This window comes from Crocodylus siamensis, chromosome 10, assembly GCF_052110815.1.
Source record: "Crocodylus siamensis isolate JL-2025a chromosome 10, ASM5211081v1, whole genome shotgun sequence".
NCBI lineage: Eukaryota > Metazoa > Chordata > Crocodylia > Crocodylidae > Crocodylus > Crocodylus siamensis.
The window spans coordinates 73,197,780-73,220,287 of record NC_143404.1 but is presented as its reverse complement, the minus strand read 5'-3'; the positions used below and the strand labels follow the sequence as shown (position 1 = coordinate 73,220,287).

At 63.8% G+C, this 22,508-nt stretch overlaps 1 protein-coding gene across 2 annotated transcripts in view; it reads left to right on the top strand.

Moving 5' to 3' along the window:
- CDH22 (cadherin 22) overlaps positions 1-22,508 on the top strand; it is a 70,417-nt gene that overhangs the window by 298 nt on the left and 47,611 nt on the right. Inside the window, exons 1-2 of one of the 2 annotated variants that reach the window (XM_090020662.1) lie at positions 1,898-1,918; positions 21,377-21,579. The gene's annotated coding sequence lies outside the window, so the exon portion shown is untranslated. Of the gene's footprint in view, positions 1-1,897; positions 1,919-21,376; positions 21,580-22,508 lie in introns of those variants that run through there. The other variant, XM_090020661.1, reaches the window with a different exon arrangement.

The following is a 22,508-nucleotide window of genomic DNA, read 5'->3' as shown; positions in this document are numbered from 1 at the left end:
GGCGCGGTGCGGCGAGCTCCTCGGCGGCGGCGGGTTCCCGGGGGCCCGTGGCCGCGCTGGGCGAGCAGCCGGGCACCAGCTGCTCCGCGTGCCCGCCTCCCTGGGGCGACTCGGGCGTGCCTGGCCGCCGGGCTGAGCCGCGGCGCCCAGAGCTGAGCGCGGCGGGAAGCTGGAGCGAGCAAGCGGGCGAGGTGGAGGAGCCGCGGCTGTCGGGGCACCCGGCGCTGGGCTGGCACCGTGCGTGGAGCGTGCAGCCGGCGTGCGCGCTGGGGTTTGCTGGCGCGCCTTCGCCGCAGGCCCCGAGGGCTTGGGTGGCTGCGGGCTGCCTTGTCTGCCGGGACCTGCGAAGGCAGCCCGGAGGCTCCTCCAGCTTCCTCGGCCGCTGCCGCTGCCCCACGGGTACGTGGCGCAGTGGTGGGCCCGGCCCATCCCCGCAGCCCTGGTGCCGGCCGGCCCCGCGAGCTCCTGGCTGCCCCAGCCCCTGGCAGAGCCACAGCTCGAGATGCTTCCTGCGTCCTCTCGCAGCCGGGCAACGTCCCTCGCTCCCGAGCAGTCGTTTCTAATAGTAAAGTAAAAATAACTGCTGAAACGTGTGCTCTCCCGCTTCACGGCGAGGTTCCTCAGGCTCGGGAGACGTCTCCGCGGGGGCGGCCCGGGAGCGTGGGCCGGTGCCGCCGGTGCCTCGGACAAGTCTCGTGCGTGCTCTGCCGGGTGCCGCGGCTCCTCGGGGCCCGACGCTGCGGAGGGCCGCAAGCCCGGGCGGAGGGTTTTGCAGCACGGTACCTGCCCGCGCCGCCACGGAGGGAGGGAGCGGCCGCCCCAACTCTGCCTTTTGTTCCTGCCTGGCTCGGAACGTGCTGTGAAGTTTTGGGAGCGAGGGGGTTTTGCTCCTGCTCCCTCCCGTCCTCTACATGGGCAGAGCGCTGCGGGCAGCCCGGCGATGCCGACAGCTCGGGGAGGAAGGGGTGAACCGCTGGGCAGGGCAGGGCAGGGCCTGTGAGCAGCAGGGGCCAGGCCAACCGCCCACAGGCCTCCCTGCCTCCCCATCTCAGCGTGGCCTGGGGAGCGAGGCGCTGCATCTCCCTGGTTCTGCAGAGCCAGCAATAGGCCGTGGGTAACACCCTGCCTCCTAATGATAACCACACGCTGCAGCCTGATGTTCTCCTGGGGACGTTTCAAATTCAGGCTCTTTCCCCGGCACTCGTTTTCGTCTCAGGGATGAGGGTGCTCCAGCAGCGCTGCCAGCTCCAGGCTCCCAAGCCATGTGCCCTGGGCCCTGCTCCCCAGAAGCTCAGCTTGGAGGCATCCCTGGGTTTTGCTGAGTGTCTCGAGGGGACCTGTGGTGCTCCCCCTCCTCTGCTCTGGGGGGCTGGCACAGACCCTCCACGGAGCTGGAGATCACAGCCGATCCTCATCTTTTTTCAAAATCCTGAGTGCCAGCTGCATCCTGGGGCCGACTGGCCTCAGCGCCCGACACTGAAAAAATCAGGAGCAGGAGTCTCGATTGCTCTTCCTGGGCTGAGACCTTGTTGGCCACAGTCCAGCCCACGGGAAGGATAGGTGGGGGGACGGTGGGTCTCAGGATGAGCCCTGGAAGTGCTGACGTAGCTGCGGCTACAGCACAACGCGCAGCCCATTTCGTTCCGAATAGGCTGGGCCAGGTTCGGCCCTGCCTTGCATGCTGCGTGGCCAGGTTGGCTTCAGCGAGACGCTGGGTAGCGTGACCCAGGCTGGGTCCCCTGCAGGGAAGGCTGGCTGGAGAGTGGCTTAAAGCTAGAAATGCGCAGCTTAAAGAGCCTCGCCATTTTACATACAGTAAATGCCAGTTTTGTCCCTGCAACAACAGGAAGCGTTTGCCCCGGTATAATGCGATACCTTGATTTCATGCCCTGGATGAAGAAGCTGTTGCTACGATGAGGTGAGTTTTAAAAACTTTCCTCTGGATGAAGCTAGCCCTTCTTGCAGGAGGTGTTGGCAGGGCAGGGAGAGCCTATAGAAGCAGATGCCCTTGCTCTTGTTTCACATAACAACTGTGGCTGTTTCTTAAAAATAAGAATTAGCCAAGTTCCCTAGCTCTGCTCCTACTTGCATGGATTCAGATTTGCAGCACTGGCCCTCAAGGTACTGGTTGCGCTGTATTTTGGGCTGTTACAGTTTGGATTGCTCTTCACGTTGATAGGGAAACACAGGCAGTTGTTTCACTTTTATTTATAATTACTTTCTAGCAAATTCCACTGTCATCTGTGGGCGCTAGCCCCAGGCAGCAGGATTCGGGTTGCAAAGGCTGCAGGGGAAAACCTTTGACTTGATGTATTTGCATGGAGGCGTTACACGATTTAAAAGCTTCCTCTTACAAAACCTTTGTTTCGGGTCAAATCTGATCTGACTTTGTCTTTCTCAAATGCAATTAAAGAATTTCTAAATAGTCTTGTCTGCTGCCCAGCAGCCTGCGCTTGGGAAGCAGAGGGAGGCTGGTCAGAGGAGGAACGTGGTCGTGCTTGTTTTCTCCCCCGTTGGTCCCCACACGGTGTTTGTACATGTGAACACAGGGGTGCCTGCAAGCGCAGGCTGGCTTTTGCATGTTGTTTGCAGCATGTGCATGCAAGGGCCTGGCGCAGATGTGCTTCAGTGTTTGCGGGCAGGGGGTATCACACATGGGAGGTTCAGGTGGTGCGGCTGTCTGAAGTGCTGTGTGATGGTGTCGCAGGGCCATCCCAGTCAGTTCATGCCCGTGGCAGGCAGCTGGGCTCTGGGCGGAGGTTTGCCGTCCCATGATCTCTGCCCTGGGGCTGCACCAGCATGCTGCGTGGCGTTCCCTGTGCTCTGGATGGATGCGGCTGTTGAAGGGGGTGCGGCCTGGTCCCGGGTGCTGCTCCCAGCCCTTGTGTGGTCCTGCTCTGGGCTTGCCCCACATCCCTGCCTGGCGCTGCAGCTGTGCCTTCCCCACGAAGCTGGGACTGAAGCTGCCTCCTTTGGGTGCCGGAGGTGGTAATTCGGAGCTGTGGGTGAGATGGGGAGACCGGTCTGGAGCTCCCACTGCTGCCGGACCCTGCTGCAGCATCACAGGTTGACCTGGGCAGCTCTGTCCCCGGTGTGGCTTCCAGTCCCCTCTTCTTGGTGCAGCTGGATGTGGACTTGCCCAGCCCTGCTCGGTCGTGCAGTGCCCAGCACTTGTGTGCTGGCAGCAGAGGCATCCATTAGTGGCCCCCCCCCCACCTTGGCCAGCACAGACAGCGGGTGCTGAGGTCCTCGGCGCTGCTCGCTCGCTGCCATCCACGCCGGCCAGGTGCTCGCTGCAGCCTGGTGCTGGGCGGCCTCCGTCTGCTACGACTCGCGCCACCTGCGCTGGCCACCCCCCCCGGGGGTGGTACTGGGTGCTAAGCCACAGGCGCACAGATCCTGCTGGCAGCCACCGCAGGGGTCCTCGCTGCAGGATTTAGAGCCTTTGTTGCACTTAATCGTGACTTTATTATCTGCGAAGCCTGTGAAAGGAGCAAGTGAACGCATGGGGATGTCACATCCAGCCAGTTCCAGGCTTATCCTTTGCAACAGCCTGATTACAGTGATGGCCCGGCTTCCCCTGGTCTGCCTTTGTGTCTCTGTCTGTCTGTCTTCATGGCGTGGTGCTGAGGCCCGTGAGATCTAGTGGCGGGGGGGGCAGGCTTGTTGCAGAGCAGCTCGGTGCAGCACTGGATTTTATCTTTGTTCCTGTGCCCCCTGGTTGGGCTGCCCTGGGGGTCTCTGTGCCTGCAGCCCTCCCCCCGTCCCTGGTGATGGGACCTCCCCTGCACTGGAGGAGGGGGTGATGGGTCTTTGCTACCACCCCCATCTCTCTTGGGGCTCTTCTAGTGCAGGAATTTCTGGGCAGCAGAGAGGTGAGATTTGCTGTCTTTAATCCCTTCAGCTGGGCTGAGCCACCCCCCACCCAGGAGCAGGGTCTCCCTCATCCCCTGCGGTGTCTGGGATACGCTGCTCCTCTGACCTTGCTGTGGGCCCTCGCTTGGGCTCTTCCTGCGTAGGGGCAGCTCCGATTTCTGGAGCTTGCAGCGAGTTTGTGTGGGCCCCGGGGAGCGAGCATGGAGCTGTGCAAGAAGGGAGCTGGGCTGGGGGCCCTCGCCCCGTGTGAGAGGCTGCTCCTGTTTGCAGAAACCGGCTTTTAGAGCAGGTATGTTTTTGTGTCTACAAGCCAAGCCCCTACCCGCAGCCCTCCGGGCCTCCGTGAGCTCCCCCTTACCCTTGAGGAGGCCCCTTACTCTTGAGGCACTCTGATCCCCATGCGCTTCCCCTGTGCTGGCATGGGCCATGCCCATAGTCTGTCTGGGGTGGCCCAGACTTAGCCCAGTGCCCAGGGCCAGTTGGTGCTGTGTGGCTGTGCTCAGCCACTGCTGCCCCTTTGGGCCTGGGGCCACGCTGCACGTGTGTTGGGACCTGGATCCACTCCTGGCTCCTGTTGGAGGCGCTGGCCAGGGGTGCCTGGCTGCAGCACCCCTGTGAGCCCCTACCCGGCGTGGTGGGCAGCCTGGCATGCGGCTTCGGCTGTGCCCGCCACGGCGCAGGAGCTGGGCTTTGTGACACCCCGGGCACTGCCTGGCGGTGGCGGCTGCGCTCAGCTGCTGGCGCTCGGAGCTCTTGGAGGTGGTTTTGCTAATCTCCTAATTAACTGCAGCTGGTGGCGTTAATGACTGCAGGTGACTTGTGCTTGGGGCCTCAACTCACCTGAAGTTGCTGATGACCACATGCCTCTCCAGCAGCCAGTCACGTGGCAGGACGGGCGTCACCATAGAAACGTGTCGCCAATAATAGAAGTGTCAGAGAAATTGAACCTCCTTTGGCAGAGCGGGGGGTGCACGTGTGTGTGCGTACCCGCATGCGTGTGTGCCCACACGTGGGCGGCTGGCGGGGGGGCGGGCGCGGGCGCCTTGCGGAGCAGTCTGGAAGCAGCAGCAGCTGCAGGAGCAAGTGAAGCCTTCGCGCCGTGCGTCGGTGAGCGGAGCTTCCCCAGGGCCCGAGCGCCGCGCAGCCCCGAGCGCGCCTGCTCGCGGGCTGCCTCCCGCGTGCGTGTCCTGCAGGCTCTGCCCCGGGCGGGCGGCTCGCCCGCTGTGCTGGGGGCCAATGCAGCTGTGGCCCGGGGTGGCGGGTGCCGAGCCTCTCTCGGTGTTACCGAGCCTGGATCCGGGACTACCAGCGCCGTCGGGCCTTTCTTCAGGGCTCCCAAGAGCGTCTCTCTTGTCCCTGCCCTGGAGTCCCGGGACCGCGGGGCTGGAGGGGGCCTTAGCCCCCAAGCACGCACCAGGCCTCTCTCGGGCACGACTGGGGCCCTTGGGCTGGCCTCGGGTGCCGGCCCCCGTCTCCGTCCCAGGGAGGGAGGCAGCCGCTCAGGTCAGATGTGGCGTCTGCCCGCCCCGGGGAAGGACCGAGCAGAGCGAGTGCCGGCAGGCCGGCCCCAGGGGCTGAGCTGTCAGCCGTGATGAGCAGCTGGCTCTTGAGGTGTGAGGGCCTCCTGCTCCTGCCTTTCCTGGGGCAGGAGCAGTCCCTGGGACCCCAGCCTGCAGGGCTCCCCCTTCCCAGGAGGGGCAGGGAAGGGCCTGGCAGCTCTGGGCAGCAGGCAGCCCTGGGGGTGGCAGAGGACCCCTCTGCACCGTGTGCCCCCCGAGGCTGCCTCTTCGCTGCCCCTTTCCCCCACTCCCGGGGCGGCCATGTCCTGGTGTTGGCAGGGCTCTTCTCCAGCCGCCCGTTGCTGGGAACAGCGCCCGGGTTGCAAGCACATCCCTCGCCCGGACCAGCCTCCGCTCCACCTCCCCTGCCCTGCGGGCCCTGCTCGCAGCCGCCTCTTCTCCCAGCAGCAGCAGGGACACGAGCGGCTCCTGGGCTGAAGGCAAGTCTGCTTCTCCCTGCGGGGAGGCCTGTTAGAGGACGCAGGAGCGCACTCGAAGTGCCCAGGCCTCGGGCATCTTCCCGAGAGCCAGGAGGGTCGGTGGAAGGCCCCTTCCCTGGCAGTCCCCACAGGCTTTTCCCTGGGGACGTGGAGCAGCCCTGCCCGAGGGGACCCGGTTGTGCACGGCTGCAGCCAGCTGCTCCCTGTTCCCCGGGGGCCGCGGGACGCTTGGGCTGCCGGTTGGCACATGAGCCCCTTCGTGCTCAGGCCTGCCCAGGAGGGCACCAGTGCCGGGGGCCGATTGGGGAGGTCACGGGCCCTTCCCTGCGCACCTGGTGCCAGAGGGAGCCGTGCAGCCTCGCTTCCTGGTGCCAATTAGTGCAGGCACTTGCCAGGCGCCGTCAGAGGTGAGGCCAGACCCCAGGTTCCCCCATGGCGGCCGCTGTGGCACAAGGCAGTCGTGGTACTGGGCCCAAGCGTGGCCGGCGTCTGGGCGCGTCCTCCTGGCTGGCGCCCACGTCTCTGCTCCTGGCCGTGCAGCGGGGTGCGGGAGGGCGTGCGCCCCAGGCGGGAGCACCTCCGCTTCGGTGCGTGGGCTGGGAGCGCCCCGGGGCGGTCGTATGGCGCAGGCTTTCTGTGCCCAGGCCCGGGCAGGCAGCCGGGAGAGAGCGGCGCAGGAGTGGGAGTGCTGGAGCTCGGCACCGCGGCGCTGCCCGGAGCCCGGGCACTGTGCTGGCAGGCGATGTGGCTGCCGCCGGCCCGTGGCACCGCGTGGCATCCCCAACGCCTGCCTGAGCCACGGCAGGCGAGCGCTGAAGGGCTCTGTCCTAATGAGCTGTTGACAGGTTTGTGCGGAGCGCGGCTGGTGCCTGCTGGACTGACCCCAGCACCATCAATCCAGGATTGATGAACTGGGCTCAGGCCCGGCGTGCCCGTGCGCTTTGGTTAATTAGAGATGGATGGTGGGCGCGGCGCTGGGAGCCAGCACAAAATAAATCGGCGGTAAGTTGGTGATGCTGGGGCCTCTCCGAGCTGAGGCGGCGGCTTGCATCACAAGACCCAGCAGGCTCCAAGTGCTGAGCCAGGCGAGATAGAGGCATCCGCTGTGCCGCCACCTCCTTCCGATAAATGTCCCCGGATTCGGTCAGGCTGCCCAGGCGCGTCTCCTGGCTTGGGGCCGGCGGCACGGTGCCCCCGCGGCCAGTCCTGCAGCAGCATGTGTTGTGCCGCTCCTGGGGGCAGGCGTCCTCGGGACTGTCTCGCTGGTGCCCGCGGGGAGGGCGGGGGGGTGCAGCCCCTGCCCGGGGGAGCCGGAGAGCACCAGCACTGCCAGCCCACTGGCCCGGGCTTGCCTCCGCCCAGACTCGTAGCCCTGACGCTCCCGGCTGCTGCTGTGGTGGGGCAGGGAGGTGTGTGAGCCCTGCGTGAGATTTGCAGGCGAGGTTCACGTGCAAGCCAGGGCCAGATCTCCTGCCCCTGGAGCATGCCCAGTTCCTTCGGCAGAGGGTCTGCCTGGGGCTGTCGGGTCCCTTGCTGGGGCTGGGATCGGCTGAGGCCGCTCCCCTGCAGGGCCCGGATCCGTCCTCCTTCGTGCGCACACAGCCCTTGACCTGGGGGCCAAGTTCGTTGCACAGCAAGCGTGGGACAGCAGGGCTGGGCTGGGCCGGCAGGCTGTGTGTGAGACCCGGCGTCCCAGGCAGGCGGGTGCTTGGCACGAGTGCTTGCGTGGTGACTGCCTCCCTGCCCTCACTCGCCTCAGGCCCGATCCCTGTGCAGTCTGGCACCTCCCAAGTGTTTATTAATAGAAATAATAGCAACAGCCTGGGGGAGCAGCTCAATTCCTTTATAGGACCTCCCGTGTGATTTCCTGTGCACATGGTCTGCTTATGTGTGTGTGCATGGGCACACGTGCAGTCTGGTTGCATGGGCACGTGCAGGGGCTGCCTGCCCAGCCTTTGCCAAGTGACGGGAGGGCTGCGTCGCAGTGCAGCTGTGGGTGCCCTGGGGTCTCCCCTGCGTGGCCGACTTCCACCTCCCGGCTCCGGGGAAGGTTCTGCCTCGCGTGCCCGTGGGTCTCGTCTGCTTGGTCACCGGTGCCATTGCCCCGGGAGATGTTGCAGAGTGGCCGAGGGGCTCCAGGTGCTTCAGGACTGAGCGCGCTGTGCCTGGAGCAGGGTCCCCGGGTGGGGCGAGGAGCTCGTGGTGGCCTGTGGCAGGGAGAAGATGCGCTGCCGCACTTTGCCCTGACTGTAGTTTTTCCAGGGCTGCAGCCACGTCCCGCGTGGAGCCCGGAGGTCACAGAGGTGTCTGCAGCCAGGTCTGTGCTTTGAAGGAGGCTTTTGCCAGCTGCAGCTGAGGGAGGGCGCAGCGGCTCCCGAGCGTGGGCACCGCGGTCTGCATGTGCTCTGGGAGCCCGGAACAAGTGCGATGCCACAGGGGTGTGCAGGCCACAGCGAGGGTCGGAGAGCTCTGGCGTGGACGCTGGCTGGGCACAGCGGGTAGCCGGGTATTCAGGGCAGTGCCGCTGCCTGGAGAAGTCGGGGCCCGTGACCAGCTCGGCAGCCGAAGGACGGATGCCTGGCATGGGGCAACGGGTCAGGGTGTGTCGGAGAGGAGGAAGGTGTGTGTTTGGTTGCCAGCAGGCCTGGCCGAGCACTGAGGCCCTGGGGCTGCGTGTGCGAGTCCTGACACCATCAGATCATCGTCCGTCGAGGTCAGAGGGGCCTGGAGCAGCTGCAGGAACGGAGGGAAGCGAGCGTGCAAGACAGTAGTGCAGTGACAGGGAGAGCAGGGAAGCAGACAGGCAGTGTGTGTGGGGGGGGGTGTGACAAAGCCAACCACAGGCGTTTGCCTGTGGGCAAGTGTGGTAGCGTGCCAGTGTGTGCATGTATGGTGGGGTGCATGTGTACGGTGTGTGCCTGGGTGCATGTGTGTGCACATGCCCCGAGGCTTGTGTGTGCAGCTGGAATGCCGCCAGAGACTTGGAAAGGGAAGGAGTCACATGTGTACCCCCGCTGGCACACGCCACGATCCCGCTGGGCCCATGTGGATGCAGGCTGCTCTCTGGCTCTGGGCACAGTTGCACGGTTCCCTGCTCCCTCCTTCCCTGCGTCAGCTGCTCTTGCGAGCTCTCTGGGCCCAGGTGCCCCTGGAAGCCCATGCGCCGCAGGGAGCAGAGCCGCATGCGCAGGGAGTCTCTACCTGCTGTCGAGCCAGGCTGGCGCGGGGCCGCGTAGGGCATCCAGGAAAGTTGGTGGAGAAGCTGCGGAGTCAGCACCAGGGCCCCAAACTTCTGTGCTTGTGGTGGCGTCAGCCAATTAGTCTCCTTATGTGGCTCGCGCGGGGCCTGGCTGCGGCCCGGAGCTCCCAGCGCTCCTTTCCTCATTAAGCTGGGGCAGGCGTTGGGGCGCAGCCGTCCAGGGCTCTGCTCCAGCCTGGAGCGTGTGACTGAGGCTGGCTCTGGGGAGCCTGCTTCGGGCTGCCGGGAGCGGTGGGTCTGGGTGGCGAGCGCTGCCTGCCTGCATGGGGATGCCTGGAGTCTGGGGCTGGGCTCACGCATGCAGACTGCTGGCACCACGCAAGCCCGTGTCACGCCTGTGCTGGTGCCTTTGTCCAGAGCCTTCTCGCTGGGGAGACAGGAAACCTGAGCGCTGCAGCGGCTGGAGCCCTCGGCCCTGCACGGTCCGTGGGGCTCGTGCGCGGCACATCAGGGGGCTGGCGCCCGGCTGGCGTGTGGCACGGGTCTGCCTCGCCCTGCCCCGGGCCAGCCTCTGCACAGGGAGCCCTGCCACGAGCAGCGCAGCCGGGGGTGGGGTGTCTCCACCATCCTGCTGCCCCTGGACGGATGCGCACGGGGTGCTCCTGTCCTCTGTGCCTGCCGCGGCCCTGGCCCAGCCGGCTGCGCCCCCCTCCATCGGTCCCTGCCTGTGGCCGCCCTCCTGGAGGGCCTGGTCCCTTTGCTGTCGACTCTTGTTTCTGCCTCCCGGCCCCTTCTCTGCGGTTCCTAATAGCTCCCAGCGATGCCGGGCTATGCGCCTGCCGTGACTCCCCGGGGAGCACGCTAATGACTGGAGGGGGACGAGCGGATCGATGCTTCCCTGCCTGAGACTCGCCGGTAAAAATAAATTGGCCCCGGTCGGGGAAAGCAGCTGAAGCAGCAGGCGAGAGCCGGCAGGGCGGGTCCGTAGCAGTCGCCTCCCCTGGCACGATGTCCGCGGATGGCGGCTTTGCCCTGAGGGGCCTAGGCCGGGCGTGCGTGCGTGGTGGGGCGTCTCCCCAGCAGGAGGCGCTCTTCCCAGGGCGGTGGCCGGGGGCCCAGCGTACAGCGGCCCTCGAGCTGGGGGAGCGCCGCGTCGCGCTGCGTGGCGAGGGCAGGGAGGGAAGTGGTGCCCATCACTTCAAACTGTCCCCTGGCTCCAGCTCCGCGAAGTCCTCTCCTCTCGCTAGTTAATATTAGTATTCAGTTTGTGGAACGGGCTATGCAATTAACACAAAGGTACAGTCATTCATTCTGACTGGAGGACTCGTGGGATCAGATGTACTGGGGGTTGGAAGCGGAGGCTTTCTGCTGGGAAAGAATGTCACAGCACAGCGGACACAGAAATGAAAAGCTATTAATAATGATCCCGGAACTTCACTTCCATCAGCTGTTTATTTAAAGGTGCTCCGTATTCAAAGCCTCCTGATTTATGTGGGCAATAACACTTACAGTCCTGGGATCACTTTTTTAAGCAAGGCTAATGGGGTGAAACCATCATACTGCGACAGTAGAGATCAAGCTGGGAAAATGATACTGGAGAGAAAAATAAACTATTGCCTAGATTATCTGGGAGCCGCGCCGGGGCTGGGAGCCGGTGTGAGCTCCCTGCTCCTCCAGCATCTATTAAGGCTTGTACTTCCTTTCCTCCTTTTATTTTTGAGCAGAATTTATTGTCTGTGGAAGGAAATAAAACGCAATTCTCCAGCTAGGATGCTAAAAGCTTCCGCTTGCCCTTTGCGTGTGCGGCAGCGTGCTTGTCTGTAGGTAGGAACACGTGTAATAACTGCTCTGCGCGCAGGGCCTGGGGAACTGGCCTCTGGCCCTGGCTTCCTCTCAAAGCCCCAGCTGCTGTCCCCGAGGGCTGCCTTCATCTTCATGCAGAGCTGTTTGCACCTGGTTTCTGCATCGTGCTCCTCGCTGCACTGTTGGGGCATCGGTGCCCTCCAGGGACCGGGCCCAGAGAGACCTCTGCCTTCTCGAGGCAGGAGAGGGGGGCTTGGTTGGTTCCTGTCTCCATCCTGGTTTTTCCCTTGGCAGCTGGGGGGAAGGAGGAGACCGAGCAGCCCATGTTGCAGCCTGGGAGGGCAGTTTGCCTGGCAGCAAAGTGCTCTGCGGTCCCTGGGTCATGGGCTCAAGTGAGTTAGATGCACAGGCAGATTCCAGGGGCGCTGGGCGTGGAGCCACGCTGGGCTGTGCACGTAGAGAGCTGTGGCAGGGGGTCTGACACAGGACACGGTGCTGCAGGGAGAGGGGCGCCATTCCCCTGGGGGCTCTGGGGGGAGCCCCTGCCAGTGCATCTCCCCCAGCCAGCTGCGTGGGCATCTGGGCATGGCTGGACACGTCAAGCTGAGATCTGGTGAGAGGGGCTGGGTGGTCCCGGTGCTATTGCTGCTGCTCCCCCCAGGTCGCAGCCCTGCTGCACAGAGCCCCTGCGTGACTGCCTCTGGGTATCTGGCTGGGCTGGGCAGCGAAGCTTGCTGTATGGACATGTGCCAGGCCTGGCGCTGCTGGCCTGCAAGCCTGTCCCCTGGGGCGGCATCCCCGTGCAGCGCCCGTGCCTGGCACGTAGGGGTGGGACACGAGCAAGTGATGACAGCAGTTGTTAGCGTAGTGAAGCAGGTGATTCCGAATAAATAATAAATCCCCTGTGAATAATTAAATGCGTCATGGATCCGCCGCTGCCGCCTCCTGCATGTTGCTACAGACAGGTGGTCATTGTTTAGCTCGTTATTTGCCGAGTGCTCCGTGGTCGCTCAGTTGTTGGCACGCTGCATCCTGTGAGCATCCAAGGGCCTGGGGCATGACCATGTTTGTGGGCACAGGTGTCAGGTGGCCCCGCATCTGTTTCTGTCCAGTCAGGGCCACCCCCAGATGCAGGCTTTGCAGCAGGGAGGTGGAGTTCACCCCGTCCATCCTCTGTCATGTGCTGATGCTGCCTGGGAGCCACTTTCCAGCTGGCATGATGCTCACTCCTGGGCCTGCTCTGGCAAAAAATGATGGTTTCTGCTTGTGGTTCTGGCCCGGAGGAGGGCTCGTGGCCGGCAGACTCCACCCGGCGCCACGTGAATGGCTCTGGAGCCCGTGGAAAACGAGCGTTGTTCCAGGAGAGCCGGTTCCACACAGGAGGTGGCCTGCGCCCGGGCAGGAGCTGGGCTGAGGCTGCCGCCTCGTGAGAAGTCTCGTGTTGGGTGCATCCTCTCTGATGTGGTGCTGCTCAGTGTCCGTGTCTCCATCCAGGTTGGGGGTGAACCTCTTGCGGCGTTGGTCCCAGTTCCAGGCTCGTGGATCCCACAGTCCCGAGGGTGCCTCTTTGGGGACAGCAGCGAGCGCCCCAGCTGGCGCCCCTCCTCCTCAGCACCTGGCAGCTGCAGGCCAGGCCTGGCACGCCCCGTGGCTGGGCTGACGGCTGAGCCCTGCGATGAGATGTCCCCAATGCCTGCAGGTGCCGCGATGCTGCTGGGCCCCTGAAGGCAAGGAATGTCACCCGGGGCGTGGCAAGGGGCTTGATGAGCCGGGAGCTGCGGGCTTTGGCAGAACATCATTGCAGAACTAATTCTCTTATCTGTTATCCCATCTCGCTTCTAATTCTTATTTAATGAATTCCTCTGAAAGTAAGAAAATCATTGGAACAATTTTCTTAAGTGTGAAAGATTAGGCTGAAATTGGCATTAACAGTACTAATTACCCTCATTCTTCCACCTTTCTGACGGCCGCGTGCTACCGCAGAGAATGATTTCAGCGGTGCTGGGGAAGCCGCTTGGCTTCGTTCCTCATCATGGATGTCAGTAACTGAGCAGCGCCTGCTCCCTGCTTGGGGACCACCCCATGCAGCCTCGAGCTGCCCACGTGCGCTGCCTGGAGCATGGCGCTGCTGGGCCTGTCCAGCTTCCCCAGGCCTTGCCCGGCTGGTGCTCGCCAGCGCCCCCTTCTCTGCTCCCTGCCGCTTGTCCCTCCCTGGTCGGTGCTTTTGGCTCGAGTTTTCCAGGGCTTGCTTCTGCTTCAGCAAGGTAACCCTGTACTCGCTCCCCATCTCGTCTGCTCACCATGACAGCGCGCTGCTGTAGAGAGGACTCTGGTATCAAGTGCACTAGGAAGAGAGGTCACCTGTCTCCTGTCATATGGATTGAGAGAGATTTCCAGGAACAAAATTGCCAAGAGCATTAAAATGTATGGGGAAGAAGAGTCAGCAGCAGCGAGACCTCCCTGGGAGCGCTGTGCCTGCCATAATATTTATTTAAACCAGAGCATTGAGTGTGAGTCTGACCTTGAAGCCTGAGCCGTGGATGGAGGGAACTGGCTTTGAACCCGGCACACTCGGTAATACCCACTTGTTATTCTCCGTAGGAATTTGGGGGAATTTTTGCAGAAGGTGGGGAGCTGCAGATGGGAAAGCTGCACACATCTTCAATTTTCCATTTAACCACACAATATTGAATTATAAATAATTCATGCTTCTGCCAAACATTTGATTAAAAGAACCCAATTCCCTCCGCGTTTGTCAAGGGGTAAGAATTCCATTTCGTGTTTTTATTTTAATCTGTCCTTTAACTGCTCGGCGGAGGCTTATTTGTCCTGGCTCTCGGCCCTTGCTCCAGTGGCCCTGTTGCTGCTCGGCTTGGAGCCGGTGTGTTTTCTTCTCTTTCGCTCTGTCATTCTCGCCGTTGCAGCCGGACGGCCTGGGCAGCGGTGCCGGAGGCTGCTCGCAGCCATGTCACCCTGGCAGGCTGTGGCTGGGTGACAGCCCTGGGGAGCAGAGGCAGGGTGTCCGGCTGTGCCCTCGGGCAGTGGGGAAGGGGGTCAGCTCCACTGAGCCCCCAGGCAGCCACATCTGGTGTTGGCACCAACCTTCAGCGATGGTGGCTCGGTGTCCCCATTACCTCAGTGGTGCAAAGCCTGAGTCTCTGCAGAGGTGGAGGGGCACAGGTGGGTGCGTCCCGGTGCATTCTGCAGACGTGGCAGTGTGGCGGGCAGGTTGGGACCTCGGAGACCCTGAGAAGACCACGTGCCCCGGGTCTCTGGTGTTGCTCGCTCCTCCGGTCCCGACCAGACATTTCTGCATCTTGTGCAGCTGTTGCCACCTCCCCATGCACCCTGCCGCAGGGGACCTGCCCTCCACCACCTGTCCTGACAGAAATGGACCCTTTCACCCCCTCCTTTGCATCCCATCTGGGCTGGTCCCTATCCATGACAGCACCATGCCACGTGCCCACCCACGACTCAACTTCCTGAGTGGCCCCTTGCGGGGTCCAGTCAGAGGCTCCGGGGTGCTGACTCCCCTCCGTCTGCAGCGCCGCGGCTCCTTCACGGGGCTCTGAGCAGTCAGCGAGGCGCCGTGTCCGTGGCTGACCTGTCCCTCTCGCATCGTGACCTGCCGGTGCTTTGTTCTGGTCCTTGTTCGGGGTGCAAAACGCCGGCCGGGTCCAGCCAGGGTGGCTGGCAGGTCGTGGCACCAGGGAGACCTCGCAAGGAGCCTGCATCACTCTTGCTCCTGCCGATGCTTGTCAGGGCCCTTGGAGGGAGCCAGGGACTGCTGCTAGCCCTGGCTGTGCCTCGCTGGGGCGTTGGAGCCAGTTCTGCTGCGCTGGGACCCAGGGAGGTGCCAGCGCTGGCCGGCACTTGGGTGTGTGCTGGTGGGACCAGTCGGTGGCGGGGGGGTGCTCGGTGCCGGAAGGGCATGGGCAGCGCCGGTCTGGACAGCTGAGCTGGCGCAGGCCTGTGGCAGGGGGTCGCCCTGGGGACTCGGGCCTTCGTCGGGAAGTCCCTGGGGGGCGCAGTGGGTTAGGCAGCAGGAGCGGGGTCCTGGCGCTCCAGCTCGTGGGCTGCAGCCATGTCCCAGCGCAGGGGGTCACGGACATGGAAAGCGAAGCTGGGCGCGAGGGCTGGGGTGGAGGATGGCCTGGCCAGGGCAAAGGTCTTTTGCTTCCAGGGCTGGCCCCTGTGCAGCCAGTGCTCCCACCTCTGTTTGCTCAACTGGGCCAAGGGCTCGTTCCCGGGCTCTGGGGCTGATGCGTCTGCCTGGTCACCATTCGTCCCGTCCTGCCCACTCGCCTGGGTGTTGTGCTGGCAGCGCGCGGCACGGCTGCCCCCGCTCGTGCGGGGGACCAGGTGCTACCGGCAAAGACGGCCTCCAGCCCCGCTGTAGCCTCAGGCACACGAGGCCTTTGGGACACCGGGTTCCTCTGGGGCCAGAGTCCGGCCGCATGAACGCTCAGACCCTCCGAACATCTTGTTCCTTCACCTCCCGTCAGAGTTTACGTTTTTAAAGGCCAATTAAAGCATTGTAGCCACGTAGACAAAGCATGAAAATGCCGTGTTTGGGAAGGAATTACTGCGGAGCGAGACCGTTCTGGCTGTAGAACTGTCTCCCCTGAGGGAGACTTTGAGACTTTCTTTGCAATTAAAATTTCTTTGAAACTTGGACCAAAGAAGATTTGTAGGAGAAAATCTTCTAAACTTTGGAAATACTTTTCCTAAACAATGATTGTGTGAGAATTTTAACCAATGCAATCTCCTCCCAGCGTGGCTGGAACCCATTGCTGTGCCCTCTTTTTGGAGCTTCTCAAGGCAACATCAAAGGTGACAATAATTAAAACTTCAAATTAAGGCAACTTGCAATGAGGAAAGCAAGTGGGCTCTCAGTCCTGCCGGCCTGAGTGACAAGTCGGTGGAAGGTTCCCGTGGAAAAGCAGCTTTACCTGAGCCCGCGTTCCAGTCCAGCTAAGAAGAAAAGCGGAGGCGGAAGTCCCCCGCCGGGAGAATAATTCCAAGAAACCAGAAAGGAAACCCAGAGATTTACTTCAAGGACGAGAAAGATTAAACTTTTGCTAAGTAGAATGGGCTTTGCGTCCCAGCTTTATTACAGCTGGAGTTAGGGGGAGATTAGCAAGGGGACTTCATTATTCATCGTTATCTGCCTGTGTCGTGCGCCATGGATCAAGGCCGAGCCATGGCGGGGTGGCAGGGCTCTCCGCTTTCCTCATGGTGCCTGGGCCTGGTCTGGGGAGGGGCTGCTCCCAGCGGAAATGTGGGGGGGGCAGGTCTAGGTCGGGACCCGGTGCTTTGTGGTCGTGGGAGCTGCAAGCTGGAGGGAGCATGCAGCAGTTAATCGCGTGGCTGCTAAAGGGCTTCCTTGGATAAATGGAGTTAGTAGCCAGGTGAATATCCCTTCTCAGCACGTCTACAGCCTGGCAGTGCTTGCCCATTTACTTCCGGCACTTGCATACGCTGCTGTGCCAGGCGTCGCCACGATTGGTATCTCCAGCTCTCTTCTCTGCTTGGCGCTCGCGGATGTTCAGGATCTGCAGAGATGCTGTGAATCGGTGTCCCGGCAGAGTGGGGCAGGCCTGGGGCCCCAGGTTCGCAACGGCACAGTGGGGAGAGGTGGAGGGGCTTGCTGTCTGCAGCACCGGGTTTTCCTCTTGCCTGTTTCCACGGAGGGAGGTCTGAGACCGCAGAGCTGGAGCCCAGTCCCACAGGCCCCATCCTCACTGCACTGGAGCCCCCAGGTCGAGTTCAGCCATGGCACAAACAGGGAGTGCCCTGCTGCTCCCACCCACGCCGGGGACACAACTGGTGTCCTGTTGCTCTTCCAGAAGTGACGAGAGACGAGGCCCTTGCTCCACGTGGAGGACATGTTGCTTGTGCAGCTGGCAGGCGGGTGCTGCCCTGCTGTAGACAGCGCCTATGCAGCAAGCAGCTTGCTGTGCTTGGGGAGTGCACCCGGCGCTCATCTCTGGCCTTGTCAGACTGATCCCAGCGAGGGTTGCAGGCCCGGGAGGAAGCCCCATGCCCATCCCAGTGGCCCAACAGCAGCTGCTGACAGAAGTGGTCTAATAGGTGGCGCAGCCAGGAGTCGGGGCAGCGCAGGGCTGCCGTCGCAGGGGGGATCTTGAGGTGAGGCCCGAGCTGCATCGCCGGCACGGTGGGTGGCGTTGTCCTCTGCTTTGTGCAGCCCCAGCCTGGTGCCAGCAGCTCTGTGTTGAGCATATCGTCCTCCTCTGCTCTGAGCGTCGGGGCAGGAGCACGGAAAGGGACTGGCTCCTGCCCTCTCTACTGCAGGCAAAAGGCGCGTGATTTCTGGGGCAGGTAGGACTGGATGTTGCGTGTCGTCCTGCGGTCTCCAGAGACCCTGCCACGCCGAGCGCACGCCGGCTCCCCGTAGACAAGCCACCTCCTTCCCCAGAAAGGGGAGAGTTAACTGGCCTCGAACCTTGTTTCGGAGGAGGAGATGCGGCTGCACAGCGCTGTTGACAGGAGGAAAGAGGAATGTGTTGGTGGAATAATTGCAACTTCTTGGCCCATCTCTGCGAGCCCCGGCGGTGATGGCTGCCGGAGATGAGCTGCGAGGCAGGTGGTCTCGCCAAGGCATTAAGTGGGATATAGACTCTGATCCCGCTCTAATGCACTCGTCGGGAACATGGTTCAGGAGGCGGTGAGGTTCCTCCGTGGGCAACAGCGCTGCTTCGGCAGCTTCTGCCTGCTGCGGCTCGGAGGCGGCTGGCGAGCGGGTGGACTCAGGCCCTGGGCTGGGCTGGCACGGCTGCCCCCTGCACCGAGCAGCGATGGGCTTCCGGGGGCTGGCGCCATTGCGAGAGCCCAGCAAGAGCCTGCCCTGTGGCCTCCAACCCGTGGATGCTTCTGGTCCTGAGCAAGCCTGGGGCTAAGGGCTGGGACAGCCCAGCCCAGCCCAGCACGCCCCGACTTCCCTGGTCTGTGCCGCTCGCCCTCCTGTGCTTGGTGCCTGCTGTCTGGAGGGTCCCCGCAGCTCCTGCGGCTCTACCCGGCAGCTCTGCTCCTGGCCCCGGCAGGAGGCACCGCGCCTCCGTCTCTGTCTCGCCCGTTGGGCACCTCCTGCTGCCCCCGCGCTTTCACCCGCCCCTTCCCTGGGCAGGATCCGTGCCCACGGGAGGGCTGGGCATGAGGGGCCCACCTGGGGCCTGAGCAAGAGGACAGGGGACTTGTTAGCCTGGAGCTAAACAGAGGCCCTGGAGTCCAGGCCTGCCAGGCTGCTCCCTTGGGTCCTCTTTCCTGTGCACGTTCCCCTGCCAGCCTCAGGGGCCCAGCAGAGCAGCCAGCTCGGAGCACAAGTGGACGCGAGTGACTGCTGGGTGCGCGTGTGCATGCCTGCATATGCATGCACATCTGCTGGCCCTGCTGCGGGGCAGATGGCTCCCTACAGACCCGTCCCTGGTTGGGCAGCTGCAGCAGGCTGCCCCTCTGGCACCGGTGCTGGCAGGGCTTGGATGCAGCTGCAGGTGCCCAGCTCTGAGCTTCCCACCTGCGTACCCGTTACGCGGCAGGGCTGGCTGTGCAGTGGGAACAGGTCTGCAGCAGGCCTGGATGAATTTGTTCTGCCTGGTCTGCATGTGATGGTGCCCTAAGCACCTGCTAGCCTTGCTATAGGGCCCACATGGTCTGTACGTAGCCCCTCTCACCGCGGTGCTGCTTGGAGCCGGGGTTGGGGCCAGGCCTTGGGCTCTGGAGCGCACCCCTGCCTGGCCCCGCCATGCTTGGTGATGCTCGCACAGCCTGTGCTGGAAATGCTGCCCTGCCCCACAGCCACCAGCCAGGGAGCCCTGGCCCTGGCGCCTGCTCCCCCAGACCCGCTCAGCCTTAGTTGCATCTGGGCAGCGGGTGCCGCCTGGACATCCGAGCTCGTGGCGAGCCTGCTGTGGCCCCGGTGGGATGGGGCAGCTCCTTGGGGCACGGTTCTTGTGCCTGGCACCGTGCATCCAGGCTGCCGCTTTGCTTATCAGTGCAAGGTTTCTCTGGTAGCGGACCCCTACCCTGCCCGCTGTTTTCTTGCACATGCTCAGGCCTGGTCTCATCTGCCGAATTGTGAGCTTGTCGGGCCTTTGTGCGCCTGTGGCACGTGCACGTGCAGTCTGCAGGCCGCATTTGTGCTGCCCAACGGGGCCCCTGCGCTGTCTCGGGCGCGGGCCCCGCTGCCCAGGCCAGGAGGACTGCAGTGATGTCGGAGCCCACTGCAGCACCTGAGCGCATGTCCACGCTCTCGGGGCTGTGTCAGGCTGTGTGATGTATTAGCAGCTCGGCTGTGCTTCCTCGCAAGCGCTGGCGCCGGCCCCCGCTCCCCCCGCGTTCCCGCATCGGGCTGCATTTGTAAAATGAAATAAATATTGACACGGGCGGGATGCTATTCAATTTGTCCTGATCACTGGGCTGCAGTGAGTTCTGACAGGGCAGAGTGTAAAACATAAGCTCAGGATGTAATTTCTACTGTCAACATGATGTACAGTACAGCTCTGCCAAAGACGTACCAACCAACCCAGCGAGCCCGCGCCGGGGGAGCACGGGGGGGCCCGAGCCCTGCTGCGAGCGGGGAAGCCGGGGCCGAGCAGCTGCAGGAAGCTGAGCTGGGGGGGGCTGGCAGTGGGGGGCACATGTGCCAGCCAGGGCGCGCGCCCGCATGTTGGCACCGGTGCCTGTGACAGCCGGTGCCGTGTGTCTGGCTGCACGTGTGAGCAGCGTGCGCAGCCCTGCCCGCCGCCACATGCTGGGGCGCTGCCATGTGGGCTGGCTGCGGCTGCAGAAGTTCCCTCCGGTAACTGCCGGCTCCGCGTGGCAGGGAAGTGGCCCCCGGGCCAGTGGTGTGTAAGGCTGGGGAGTGAGCGCCGGCCCGGCTGCTCGGCGCCTCCCGGGCGCCAGGCCCCGTGGCCCCCCGGCACCCAGGTGGGGAGGGCAGAGCCCAGGGGCTCAGGCATGTGCGCTGGGGGTGAGCGGGGCCTCATCCCGGTTCCGGGGCAGGCGCTGGGGGTGCAGCGGGAGCAGGGCCAGCCGCTCGCCGTGTCCTGGAGCTGCGGGAGGCAGCACGGTGGCTGAGCCGGGGAAGGCAAGGTTGCAGTTCCCACAGCAACGCTGGCCCAGCCCCTTGTGAACCGCAGCAGCCCCGACCACGTCTCTCCTGTGACCGTCCCTGCTTTGGGGCGTCCCTCATTTGATTTCTCAGCCCTGTGCTTTACCGGGGAAGTGGCCTGAGCGCCAGAGCTGTGCCTCGTGCGTGGCGGTGGCCGTAGGAGCTGCCCGGGGCCGTGGCAGTTGCTGCTTGGGTTTAAAAGAGCAGGGTTGGGGTGGTGCTTTGCACTCCTTGATGCCGGCGCCGTTGTAGAGCTGAGCCCTTGCCCATGCAGCAGCCAGTGGGGGCCTGGCCCCAGGCTTGCTGTCCTCCGGCCGTGGGCGCTGCCTCGCGTCTGGAGCGCAGGCCTCCGCCTGCTCTCTCGTGTGAACGCCTCTCCTTTCCCCCAGTCGCTGCTTGGGAGGGTGCTCGGGCAGCCCGGCCTGCTCCCCGACGGCCAGGGCATCCCATGTTTCAGTGATCCTGGGCACGTGCAAGGCCCCACGTTTGGTTCTTGTCGTGGTCACGGCTCCTGGGGGCAGCCCCATTGCTCTGGGGAGCGCATTCGCGGGAATGATGTAGTCGCCACCGGCAGGGAGGTGCCCTTGTCTGGCATGGCTCCTTCCCCTCCCCACCTGGAGCTGGGGCGGGGTTCTGGGAGCCAGCAAGCAGGCCAGGGGGACGCTACAGGCAGGCCTGGGCCCCCCCTGGATCTTGCTTCATGCCCAGGGCAGCTCTGGGGTGGGGGTGACCTGCGGAAGGCAGCTGCTAGCAACTTGGCCAGATTCACTGCGCCATGAACGTCCCGGGGCTCAGGCTGTGCTGAAGTGAGCAGGGGGCAGGGAGGGGGAAGAGTCCTGCTAGCTATCGGGGCAGAGCCAGCCAGGGCAGAGCTGAGGCTGCCCCTCGATGCCAGCTTTTAACCGTCGATTGTGGCTCTGGCACTTGGGCCGGTTTGCAAAGCTCATGAAGCACTGGCAGCGTCAGGGCTGATCACCCAGCAGGGCTGGGCTGCAGCTCGTGCGGTGGCCTGGCGCAAGTGATGCAGGATGCGTGATGCGACATGGTGTGGCTGCTGCCACCACGAGCACGCCCTGGCGAGTGTCTCCATGCACATGTGTGTGGTGAGAAACCAGACTTCCTGCATGCGTGCTCCCTTTCCTGCTAGTCAGGGGGGCGGTGGGAGTCTGGCTCTGGCCTCTGCTGGGATGCTCCCTGCACCACGCCGCGCCGCGCCGTGCCATCGTGGTTTTCCCGGCCTTGCAGGGGGTGCGGGGTGGAGGTGCAGGCATGCCAGCTGATGAGTGTATGTGGTGTGGTACAGGCGGGGGTGTCCAGCTCCCCCACTAGATCTGCCTCTCTTACAGTCTTCTGTGCTCTTTGCTTACAGGGGAACCTGCAAAATTGGCACGAGCACCTCGGGGCTGTCTGCACCCGGTAGGAGGGCTGAGTCGGCAGGCGAGACGACAGGGTCTGGCGCCCACCGCGCTTCCGAGTGCGAGCGAGCGAGCGTTCTTGGCAAGCACCAGCCGGCATCTAGCAGCACGGGAGGCATCTCCGTGACATGAGGCATCGCTGCAGCCCTGCCTGCCGGTGAGTGGGCCCAGGGCGTGGGATGGAGACGGGAAGGAACACGAGTGAAGCCGCTCCATCCTTCCTAGAGATGCTCCGGAGCCCCGTGTTCCCCGAGCACACGCTGCGTGCTGCGGGCTGTGTGTGCTACAACATGTGTGGGGGGTGGGGGGGAGCTCTAGCATGGGGCCCTATGGATGCCTCATGGCATGTGCATCACGTGTGGGGCCCTGGGCACTGGCTGAGGGCCTGGGGCTGCATGAGGTGGGGCATCTCCCCCCGCCGTGCCCTGGGCTCTGTTTGCACCTGGGGCTGTTCTGGGACAAGGAAGCACCAGGGTGACACCGCGGCAGCCTGCCCTGAGTTTGGAGTCCGGGGGGGGGGGGGGGAGTCATGTCCCAGCTGTGCAGATCTGCAAGTGGCTGCTGATGTGGCACTTGCCAGCTGCCGCCTCTGCACCTGGGTGCCTGGAGCCCACCCTGGATGCTCCTTCCCCCGAGGTCAGCTCCGTGTCTCTGCTGGGCCAGGCTGGGGCTTGGGGGCTCGGGTTGTGGCTGTGTGGGTGGGAGCTGGGGAGCCAGAGACCAAGTTGCAGCTCCAGCCCTGGGAATCGGACCAGCCTTTTCCTGTGGGAACAGGCCTGGGAGCTCCAGGCACCTCCTGGGGCACAGTAGCATGCTGCCTCCCCGCAGCGCTGGCCCGTGTCCTCCCCTGCGTCTGGCGCGGGGCAGGGTGGCATGGCGTTGGGGGCACATGGGCTGGCAGAGCATGGAGCCAGGCTGTGCAGAGCTGCTGCTTTGGGGGCTTGAGACCTCCTTGCTCTTGGGGCCCCTGTGAAATGCAGGATGTGCCGCAGAGAGGGAACCGCGCAGCTTGCCACCTCTGCCCGCTGTCCCTGCCTCCTGGCTCTGGCTGTGCTGGGTTCCCATGTGTGGCCCGGGGGTGGCAGC